General features: G+C 36.0%; 1 long non-coding RNA gene and 1 other non-coding gene across 2 annotated transcripts; one reads left to right on the top strand and one right to left on the bottom strand.

Moving 5' to 3' along the window:
- Positions 1 to 3,575: 3,575 nt before the first annotated feature.
- TRNAS-GCU (transfer RNA serine (anticodon GCU)) lies at positions 3,576 to 3,657 on the top strand. The gene has a single exon. It is a non-coding gene; the product is annotated as a tRNA-Ser (tRNA).
- Positions 3,658 to 7,698: 4,041 nt separating this feature from the next.
- LOC104612966 (uncharacterized) lies at positions 7,699 to 10,972 on the bottom strand. The gene is made up of 2 exons (XR_016076680.1): positions 8,089 to 10,972; positions 7,699 to 7,905 (listed from the first exon to the last, which is right to left on the bottom strand). It is a non-coding gene; the product is annotated as an uncharacterized LOC104612966 (long non-coding RNA).
- Positions 10,973 to 11,492: the final 520 nt, after the last annotated feature.

Below are 11,492 nucleotides of genomic sequence, written 5' to 3'. Positions count from 1 at the left end.
GGTTGTTCCCTGAGGCTTCTCTCTAGGGAAAAACGGGCTCCCCTTGCAACTTTGAGTGTGAATCGTCTATCAAGGCTCAGCTTTGTTTTCCAGCGGCATCTATTCTGGTCTAGCGCAGTATTTGTTGTTGAGGCCCTGAGGTCATCCCCTCGACAGCAAATCACTGGAGTTTCCATACCGACAATACAATATTGTGTAAAGAGATAAGACAGGCCTCAACCAGGCGTATTGGACAGAGAAGAATTGAAGAAACAGACAAAAAGCGAAATTGCATTACCTGACCTTTGACTTCATGATGAGAAAATTCTCGAGAAAAGGCCACAACTTATAAATCTCAAGGCTCAGTTTGGGAGGAATGCAATACAAATATTTACAGTATAAAATCTTGTTTATTTTATTGTATATGTAAACCTTGTTTTGTACAGTATATATCATGGTTTTTAAAATCGGATTAGACCGAATGGACAGACCAAAAAACAGGAAATTGATCGTTTTTCACCAAAATTAGATTTTTACAAAGAAAAATGTTGATTTGGTCAACAAACCGCTAACCGGGCATTCAAACCGTTCAGCGATTTTAACCATTTTTTTATTTTTTTAATTTTTTTTATCAGAATGAGTCATTCTACCCAGAACCAGACTCCTGACCGGTTCATTATCCAAATCGATTTTAAAAAACTTGTTACATATTTCGATTTTAAAAAACTTGTTACAAAAGCAGGAACATTTCGATGAAGCCGTTAAGCAAGCTCCAGTAGACGTCTGTTCAGATTTATCGTCCTTCGTGGGCGTAAAACACTGTAAACAGGTGATTGGAGGAATCTGATTTGACAACTTAGTCAATATAAGCGTGTAATGTACCTCCTCGTCATCCGAGAAATTAATGAGGTTTTGTTCAAGACCATTAGTGGAAAATCAGTTTAAACTGATTGAGCTCAATGCAGGAATAGGATGAGACCTTTCTGCAGGAAGGTTGGTTTTGCATTTACTACTCAGAAAATTTGGCATATTTATGATATATGGTGATCAATTTATTCAACTGTAATTGTCATCTGAAGGTGGAATCTAAATAGGCCCACATATTTTCTCTCTTGAACAAAAAGAACCATAATGGAAAAAACAAATAAATAATGGTCAAAGAATATATCCTTCGTTCATGGTTTTTAAAACTGATTCGGAGACTAAATCGGTCAGGGTCCGGTTACTGGGTCGAACGGTCCGATCATTTAAATCAAACGGTTGGCTCGTTTTAACAAAAAATTTAAAAAATAAAATAAAAAACGGTTAAAACCATTCAAATGATTAATCATCCGAATCAATCGTTTATTGACCAAAATCAATGATTTTTTGAAAAAATCCAATTTTGAAAAAAACCAGAACCGATCACCTGACCAGTTCCCAGTTTTTTTCCGGTCCGATCCGATTTTCAAAACCATGCCTTCGTTAGTTCATCACAAAACAGAAAGGATGTAAAGCTTTTTTCGATTTTTCAGGGTTAATATTCCATTACCTTTTTCTAAAGCACAATTTTCGGAAATATTACTTTTAACTGTTAAAGGACGTAATGGTTTTCTTTAATATTGCACATTATTTGCACCTGTGATGGGAGACAAGAGACCTGGATTATATGAGTGCAGAATCAGTTATTTCATAAAAAAAAAAAAAAAAAAAACAAAAAACAAAAAAAAACAAAAAAACAAAAAAAACAAAGAATCAGTTACGTTTAACCACAAAAGACCTGGATTATAAGACAATGACCATTTTAGTCATAAAAATCTATTATTAAAAGGGACATTTTTATTTCATCTAAGGGAGCATTCTTTTTTGGACTTTGGGAGAGGAAAAATTGGTCAATAGGATTTTGGTTAATCCCATGTTCTTTTTTCAGATTTATGTGGGGACTAGGAAAAGTTTATTTTCCTGGGTATCACTTACCCGGAATCTCACGGTGTTGTCTCATCTCTACTTGAGCCTTCAAAATGTCTGAAGTTAGTAATGCAACTTAAGTATTTATATGCATACAATCTAATTAAATTGAAGAATATATACTTCTCTGGAGCTGGACACTATATGTTATTTTTATTTTAATTCTTACACAAATAAACTCGATATATATCATCTTTAATGGACTAATGGTATACCCACCCAAAAGTAGATCAACATCATGAGAAAGCTAAACCAAGATGTTATTGTAAGATGTAAAGTCGTCATACTTAGAGCAAAGGTGTCATATTTCAAATAGAAGGAAATGTGAATCCAGTAGAGAGATGGGTGACCATAGCTCGCACTGTTCTCTACTTAATTACATGTGATCCACCCCCAACTGGCCCTTGCATGACTCAACTAGCAGCCAAATAGTAGCCCCTGAATTTATAGCAGTTTGATGATATTGTTAGAATATGTAATAATTATATCAAGAGGTATATTGGTATTGGTAAACTTTTCTTTCCTCTAAATTCTTGGATGCAAAGAATGTTGTTCTAAATTTTGAAAGTTGTCAAATGTCTATTTTGATTTCATATATAATAATTTTTGTTTGTCTATGTAATTCAAAAAAAATATTATTAAAAATTATTATGATGATTAATAATTATTGTTAATTAATAGTTATTATTTAATTAATAATTAAATAATATTAAATTAAATTCAAATTTATAACTAATACTAATTATTATAATTATTAATTAGTTATTAGTTATTAATTAACTTTTAATTGTAATAATAATAATTAATAATAATTGTTATTGCATATGAGGCCCTTGAGTCATAACGAAAGAGAAGTGTTTGTATTTTGGGGGTATCATTGAAAAATGAAAAAAAAAATATACGAGATTCCTCTTTAAGAGATAAGAGGAAACGAACAGCCATTTTCCTCTTAAAGTTGTAAGAATCATCTTAAGAAGTAAGAGTTAAGAGGAAACCAACAAGCCCTTTAGTCTCATGTAAACCCACCCACTAGTAAAGTAAAATGCAGGTTTACAGAACTAAGGGTGTCAATGGATTAGTTTTGAGTTGGACCCCGTCCAGTCCAAAATCAATTTGGACGGATTGGACAAACCGATAAGACATTGGACTGGACCAATCCGGTCCAAAATATTTATTAGATTGGATTGGACCCGGTCTTTCCATCACAAATTAATATTGGATTAGGTTGAAACCAATCTAAAATCAAAATGAATTTGAACAGATTGGATGGTCTAAACATTGAATTAGACTGGTCTAAATTGGTCCAAAACATTCATTGAATTGGATTGGACCTGGTCCATTTATAATGAACTCACATTGGACTGGATCGGATTGGACCAAATCCAATCCAATTGACACCCCCAGTTAGAACAGTAATAAGAGTCCTTTCTTTTAAATATCTGAATTACTAATTACAACTTTCTTGTTGCATCTATGGCCTGTAAAATCTTTTAATAAATTAAAGATGATTTGAGGATTTTAATATTAGGTGAACATAAATACATAGGATTTAGTTACACCATTGATCAATGTAAAGTTGTATGGGGGATTTACGCGTTTGGCTAGTTTTGTTTCATCTATTATTGTCATACTGTCTTTCTATCAGAAGCGTCGCTTTGGCCGAGTGGTTAAGGCGTGTGCCTGCTAAGTACATGGGGTTTCCCCGCGAGAGTTCGAATCTCTCAGGCGACGTTTACATAAACCTTTCAACATAAATGTTTTGTATAAAAATAGGATAAAATATTTAAACAGAGTTTCATAAATAGCAAATTATTTTGTCCCTCTCTTCAACAAAGTTGGAGTTAGAAATGAGATGGAACCACAGATAGAATTGACAAAATTCCAGCCTCCACATTTTGAGCATCTAAGGCTCCGTTTGTTTTGTGGGAAGATTTGGGTGTGGGAAAAGTGTAAAAATTTTATTTTCCATTGTTTGGTTTTACATGGAAAAATAGTAGGAAAATTATCTTACACAAAACAGAGATCTCGGAGGTTCAATGTGCAAAGATCAATCTGCCCTCAACGCCGGTGAATGCCTTGGTGAGGATCGTCATCAATGGTGTTGTTACCTTGTGAGAAATTAGAATCGGCAGATTCCTCCGATCTAGGTTCTACCGTAGCAGCAAATTCCTCTTGCTTACTTTATGCATATGCTTTTAATAGGTTGAGATGGCCAATGACTGTATCGGTGAGGAAGTCGAGAAGCTGGTGGTTGCAATCCCAAAAGGAGGTGTTCTACTCCTTGAGAATGTTAGGTTTTACAAGGAGGAAGAGAATAACGACCCTGAGTTTGACTTGTATGTCAATTATGCATTTGGCACAGCTCATAGAGCCCATGCTTCCAACAGAAGGGGTTACAAAGTTCCTGAAACCATCTGTTGTCGGTTTTCTTATGCAGAAGGTAGAAGATAGAAAGGTGGCGGCAATTACCAGCAACAGTGCTGGCGACAGCATCGAGAAGGGCAAAGGCGATTACCAACAGTGATGGTGGCGGCAAAAGGTAGAAGGGAAACAGTGATTACCAATGGTGACGAGGGTGAAGACAAAACTTGATTTTTCTTGAGGTTTTTCACCGATGACGCACGATTTTGGCATGACCCTGATTACACAATTTTGAGATCTCGCAACCTACTTTTTTTTTTCCATCTCATCCCCCTATTTCCCTTAAAATAAACGAGAAAAAAAAATATTTTTAAAATATTCCCTTTTTCTGGTCCCATCTCAGAGGTTATGTTGACGTAAGGTGACTTTTTGGGGTTTTAATAACGTTTAAACATGAGACATAATAACCTTTTTCCGTAGCTAAATGACTGACCCCTAGCTCTCTATCTAACGATCGAATCACAAGACTGACCAGAACATGACGGTTCCCTAGTTCTCGTGACCTACCTACGTTGGCCAACCAGTTTTCCGAGCAAGATATTGGCTTCCCTAAACACATGCAAAATCTGCGAATAACATAAAAAGATGGGATACATTCAGACCATTGATGGAGTATGTACGAATTAATATCTTTAATGCAATAGGATGTTACCCCCTGCAAAGCTATCAACTATAATACTATATATATACCAACCGCACCAAGATGAGCTTTCTCTTTTATTTCTTCACGCATTGAAATTGATTTTTTTTATTTTTATTTTTTTACTTCATTCATTACTCTTCCCGTCTTACGCAGCAGCACATCCACTCCATTACTGTATGTATATTTATTCAACCAGATATCCATGTGCGGCTTGGTACGTCTATGGCCGGTGAAGGAATATATGATTTTCAAAGTACATTTTTTCTATATCTTAATTTCAAAAACCACATTACTTTTTTTTTTTATTCAAATGATAATATTTTCATATTTCATAATTAACATATTGATGAATATCTTCCTGGTACATGGACGGAAATGTGATTTTATCTCCCCAAAGGCCCAAACCCAAATCAATCCTGTGGACAAATTGTAGGAAAAATGAGATTTTACTAAAACTTGGAAGAAAAACTCTTAAACCGCGTTTGAAGACACTATGTCAATGTCACTACCTACATATACCATACAAATATACGCTGAGTTGTAGTGGTTACATGAGATAAAGATGAGACATAAGAGCATTCCTTTGGTCACTACGTACATACAAGTCACTACGTAATTAATTTTCATTTCTGCTCTGCCATCCTGGCTTGTGTCCGCGTCAGTCACGGCCAGAGGGCAGAGGTATCGTCGGTCTTCTCCCTGTCCAACAGTAACCGCCCGGATATTGGCGCTGTCCACATCGAAAAAACCATAGAATAGAAAGGTGACGGGGGTAGGTCACAATCACATCACGCCATATGATGCGATAATTGTTTCCCTTCTTAATTATTTATTCCTTTCAATACCCATATCATCTTCATACTTTCCCAGACGCAACTCCCAAGATCAAGGCTGAAACAACAATTTGGGAGTGGGAATTGGGAAGGGGAAAGCCCCACGCTCCCTCTGTGGCCATGACCATCATCCACGTCCAATAACTCGTAATGAATGAAAGCGGCCGGACGGCGGAAGGCGGACGGCCATTAATCAAATCAACCGGTAGAAGAGTTGTATGTATGACCATGAATGTCTAGCATACAACTAGAAGCTGCAGGTATCCAAAGCCAAATGATCGATCCCATCTACCGACCCCATTTGTAAGGACTTAAATTCACTGCAAATCCTTCATTTCTTATTATTTTTTTCTTTCCTTTTTCCAAGGGTGGGTAGCTAGGAGCATTTTGTTTCAATTCTAGCTTTTCATTTGCTTCTCTCTCTCTTTAAAAACATGTCAGAAGGATCGCTTCCAAACCAGAAACCAATACAAAATAAAAGACTCTAGATTCAAGAATGAAAACATTATTCAAAAGAATAATAAAGAGTTGAGCTTTTCAGCCCATCACGTAGATGGGGGGGCAGCTTTGTCTTTACGAGGTGAATAAAATATCCCGACTTTAAACAGAAGCTTAGGGATTTTTTCTCTTTTTTTTTTTTTTTGATGGATTTGAAACTTGCACTTTGGTTTGCAAACTTGGACTGTGGCCCTTTTCTTAATGAATGAACTCTTCTCGCAAACAATCTTTCTCTTCAACCACAGCAACTCCAAAGTTCAGAGGTGGAAAGAATCAATTCACCCTGGGCTTTACATGTTAGCACGGCAAATCATATGATGTCAAATTGTTGATCTTCTTTGCATGGAAGATGGAACAAGGTAGAACATTGCAAGTGTAACAACAAACACCCAGAGACAAAAAAAGGAATCATCTACAGGAGCATTTAGAAAGGGCCTCATCGATCTTCCCTCTCTCTCACGCTTGTCTCGTACAAACAAGTTATTACTGCATGGTTTTGAATGAAGGGAAAATAAATTAAAGAAACAGAAATGAGCTGGTTTCTTAAAGAAATGGCAAACCCAGCATCAATTCAATCAAAAAGCAACGTATCAAATTTAAAAGCTAGCCAATGTTTGCAGAAGAGTGCTTTAATTTGTCAAAAAGACGACTGAAACGTTTGCAGATGAAATGATATATATATTTAACCACCATGAACAAGTGTCAATCCACAAATCCTAAACCTTTTTTGAATTTCTTTCATCACCTCCACCTCCTAACCTTATTTCTATAAAAGGTAATTCAGCCATACAGGTCCCCATGTCCATATTTAGCAAAACAAATGTTTAAACAGAACCCCCTACTCAATCCCTCGAATAAAATATGGATTAAAAAAACTCGTTAAATTTTGAACAGAAAAAAAGGGAAAATAGCATGTTGTATATAGCACCACAAGAACCGCATCATGAAGGGAAATAACCACACAACTACATAAAATAACCATCAAGTTCAGAGGTTGGCACGCCTTGAGATGAGTAAAAGAATTAAACTAAATACAAATAAAACAAATAGAGAGTAGAAAAAACAGGCTTGAGTGTACTTGGACTCTCGATCAACACAAACAACTGAGCTTTTTAAGTCTTTTCATATTAGTACTTTATACAGACAAGCAGATTAAAGTGGGTTTATTTTAATAATCGCATAGTCAAGAAAAGAAGTGAAGTATGTGGTGTTTATGACTTTGTTGCTGTAACGACCGTACATTTATCTCATTTCGAGGTGTGTGAACTGAATGGTGCTTGCGTGTCTTATTTGTTGGTTGTTCGGCAAGCTGCTCCTTTTTACGAATAAAAAAATACAACCTCTCGTTGTGTGATTTCAAGGACATAAGCCCAAAAATGTCAACAAACATACATCATATATTAGCTCCAACTTTCAAACCTCTGTTAGCCTATAGCAGTCGAGGTTTGTGGAAACAGACCCAAGTTGAATTTTATTGCAGCAGCTTGACATGTGTTTATTCCACAGATTTTTACAATAAAATACATAAAATTAAAGCAACCCAAATGAAAATGGTTTCTTCTCTTCTCCTCTACGCAGTTGCAACTTCGAATGACCAATCATCCAACAAAACATATAATTACTTAAAATTAAGAAAGAAATATATAGTAAACAGGTGAAGATAATAACTAGTCAGGTCTTATTGTAAGGACTGAGAATCCGATCTCCTTCCACTCTTACTCTTACCAGTGTATTCAGCAAAATAAAAATTAAAAAAAAAAACCTTACCTGTACAGACTTCCAACCTGTAACAACGTGAGTGCGAGTATGATCGAATTTTTTGTATAACGAGTGTCACATTTTAACGTGGCTGCCAGGTCCAATCTCCATAAGAAAAGATTACCAAAAAAATCTCCATAAGAAAATCTTCTTTATAGATGGTATTAACAGAAAACGAAAATGGAAACGAACGGTAGCTCAGTTATAATTAAGAGATGCCTCTGGCAAAGAAAATAAACAGATAATTAACTTTAGAAGCAGTGCAGATGATAAGAAACTGGATGAGGCCGCGGCGGGGGCAGCGGAACCGACAGCGGCAGCTTGTGAAGCTTGAAAGTTGAAACTACGGAAAAGTGTAAAGATCATTCAAGTAGATAACCTAACTGAAGAAATCAAGAAACAGACAAGTGTCAAAAGATTTTCCGGTTAGATAAGAAGCTCAGAGAGAGAGGAATGAAAGAAACAGAAAAAGGGAGCTCCCTTCAGTCCAAGCATAGAGGAGGAAGAATGGCAATTATCTCCCGCATCATTCACACATTCACAGTAGTAAAAAATATCCCCTTTCTACTGAGTGTTTGAATGAATGAGTCGGCAGCTAATTCAACACCTTAGCCCATCCATGAGTGGACTGAAGAAAGCTCTCTCAAGCCGTTTCTCAGTGCTGCATACTACTCTTAAGTCTTTCTTACATGAAGGGTTCATCTGTCCAGAAAAACAAATACACACCATTAACTTGATAATCCAGAAGAGAAAATCAACACACAATGGAACTTTTTTTTAAAAGATGATTTTTATTTTGTAACAAGGGAAAATCAAATGATCATGGTAATTATTTCCTAATCGTATAGACAAGGAAAATCCAACTCCAGCCATTAAAATACAAATGGAAAGAAAGTTACAAGATTAGAACCTTGCTACCAAAAGAGAAGAAAAAGAACGAAGGGAGCAACAATTTAAGAACTTACATGGTGCATTTTCTAAAGCAGCAAAACTTGGTAAACCTATCAGTGCAACCCCAACCAAAAAAAATCAACAACATCGTGTATCAAAGCATGAACAAATAATCACCATAGTTAACTTATTATATCTACCACTGCTGATAATATTCCATTTCCTAGGTTTGAAGCTTATATCATCATCACCATCATTATTTTGAGAAGTGCTTGAGTCATTATTTCTACTTTCCTCTCAGAGTTAAAATATTAAACAGAAGAAACATAAGAAAAAAAAAAAAGCTTCGATTTTCTTCTTATGAGCACTGATCTAAATACCAATCCAAGCTTCAGAAATAAATCAAGACCACAGAATGGCCTCTTATGCAATCAAAACGATTTACAAGCATCATATTTCCAGCGAAAGGGGGGAAAAGAAGTATATCACCTTGTCATCCTCCCCTTCTTTGAAGATCACCTTGTAAGAATTTCAAACATCAAAGATAACTATCATGTATGTTGTATATTCTGGACTCTGATGCAATCAAATCTAATATTTTCAGTAGGAGAGGAACATCACGAGTAATCTTAAATTATTTGCAAATCCTCAAACATTAACTAAAACTGATGATCCATTTTGAAGGCCCTAATACAGTATCTGTGTTAAAATAAGCTAAAGGATGTTGTCATGAACCCTAACCCTAATTTATGTAAACCTCAATCCAAATAAAGACATCTTACTTAGCAAAGAAAACTATGAGAACTTCTTTATATCACAATTAAACGAAAAATAAATAAATAAACAAAGTTGGAAAAAAAAAAAGAAACCTATTACTCATTTGAACATTGGTTAACAATCACCGGATCAAATCCACCGCCATCACACCCTCCCAAAACAAAAGCAAAGAAAACACTCAAAAGAAAAGAATGGTAACAGAAAGAAATCAGATCGAATCACGCAGATCTATAAGAACCGAAGTCACGTAAAACCAACCAAGGGAAATCGTTTCCCCTCTAACCAATAACAAAAGAAAAAGAGGGAGTAGTGTGATCTCAACCAAAACCCAAAAGGACGAAGAAAAACTATCACGTAGAAGGCGTTACTAGAATCGAAGCCCAAACAAACAAATAGATTTAAGCAAAATATTAGGAAAAGAAACGAAGAAAGAAGAAGGAAAAACAGCAAAAGAAAACCAGATCAAGGTGAAAATGAAAAAAGAAAAGAACTTTACGTAAATTCTTCTCATAGGGCAACTCGGAAAAGAGAAAAGAAGAAAGAAGGAGAGAGGAGTAACGGTGGCTTACATCTCGTGCTGCTAGTGTTTCCAGTTATAGAAACCCTAATTCTCGACTGATGATGATGCCCAAAATTCCACCTTTACAAACCCAAATTCCTATTTGTTCACTTTTTGCCCTTACCTGCACTAGATGGGTGAAGACAGATCCACATTGAACAAAAGATGGTGCATAAGAATAGCACTAATGGTATAAGAAAATTTATTTAAAAAATAAATAAAAAGAGACTTGCACAAATCACGGAAGAGAAGTTGTTTTAAACAGAGGGCGAGGATGTGTCATTTTCGTCATGAGAGTCAGAGACAGGACAACGACTGAATATTTCTACAAATCTAGCAAATCAGAGAGAGAGAAAGAGAGAGAGAGAGATATTTTCTTTTCTTTCCGCAGGAGATCTTTCAGATGTTGCAAAGAGGGGATATGAGTGGATCTGTTTAAATAGGGCACTCTTCCCTCTCACAACTCTCTCTTGTCCACAGAGTCCAAACTGCACCTATAGGGAGAAACAGGCTGTGTGGTTTAACTTTAAGCATTAATGCTTTTGAGGATTAGATAGATGGAGATGTCTCTCCAGTCTCCAGTGTCCTCTCCCACACTCTCACCCTTTACCCACCAGTCATTAGTCATTACCATTATCAATGTAATAAAATAAAAAAAAACTATGAGAAAACGCGGTAGGAAACAGTTGTAGGGTAAAATCACTGAATCAGAGATAGATATATTTACATGGCATGATCATTAAGTGTCCCAAAATGCCCTCTACCTTTTTCATTAACCACAGTTTGACTCCAGTGATCAAAGTGTGAGCCTGGTTCAACTAATTAATCCGAATACCAAGCTGGGATTGGTTACAGATTCACAGTTACGTGCATTGTCCAAAAAAAGGGTTCATTATTTCATTGCCTATTCATTGAAGTACTGAGGTGGATGGAGGTGTGTGTGTGCATTTACTCAAGGGGCATATACGGTTCTCTATAGATATGGACAGGGACAGGCGCAATTACACAAGATAAGGGTGGTATGTGTCTCATTGACTGTACCACCAAGTTGGAATTTCACGTAGTGTACAGGTTTTTATGTGTCTTGACGCTTGCTGTGTTGAACAAACAAACAAAGGCAAGTGTATGTAGTAGTCTTTATATATTGCTAAAAAGTGAGTCTAATACACTGTTATCTGTACACATC

This window comes from Nelumbo nucifera, chromosome 5, assembly GCF_055504915.1.
Source record: "Nelumbo nucifera cultivar China Antique chromosome 5, China Antique-T2T, whole genome shotgun sequence".
Classification (NCBI taxonomy): Eukaryota; Viridiplantae; Streptophyta; class Magnoliopsida; order Proteales; family Nelumbonaceae; genus Nelumbo; species Nelumbo nucifera.
The sequence above is the reverse complement of the archived record's forward strand: the minus strand, read 5'-3'. Positions and strand labels throughout refer to the sequence as shown.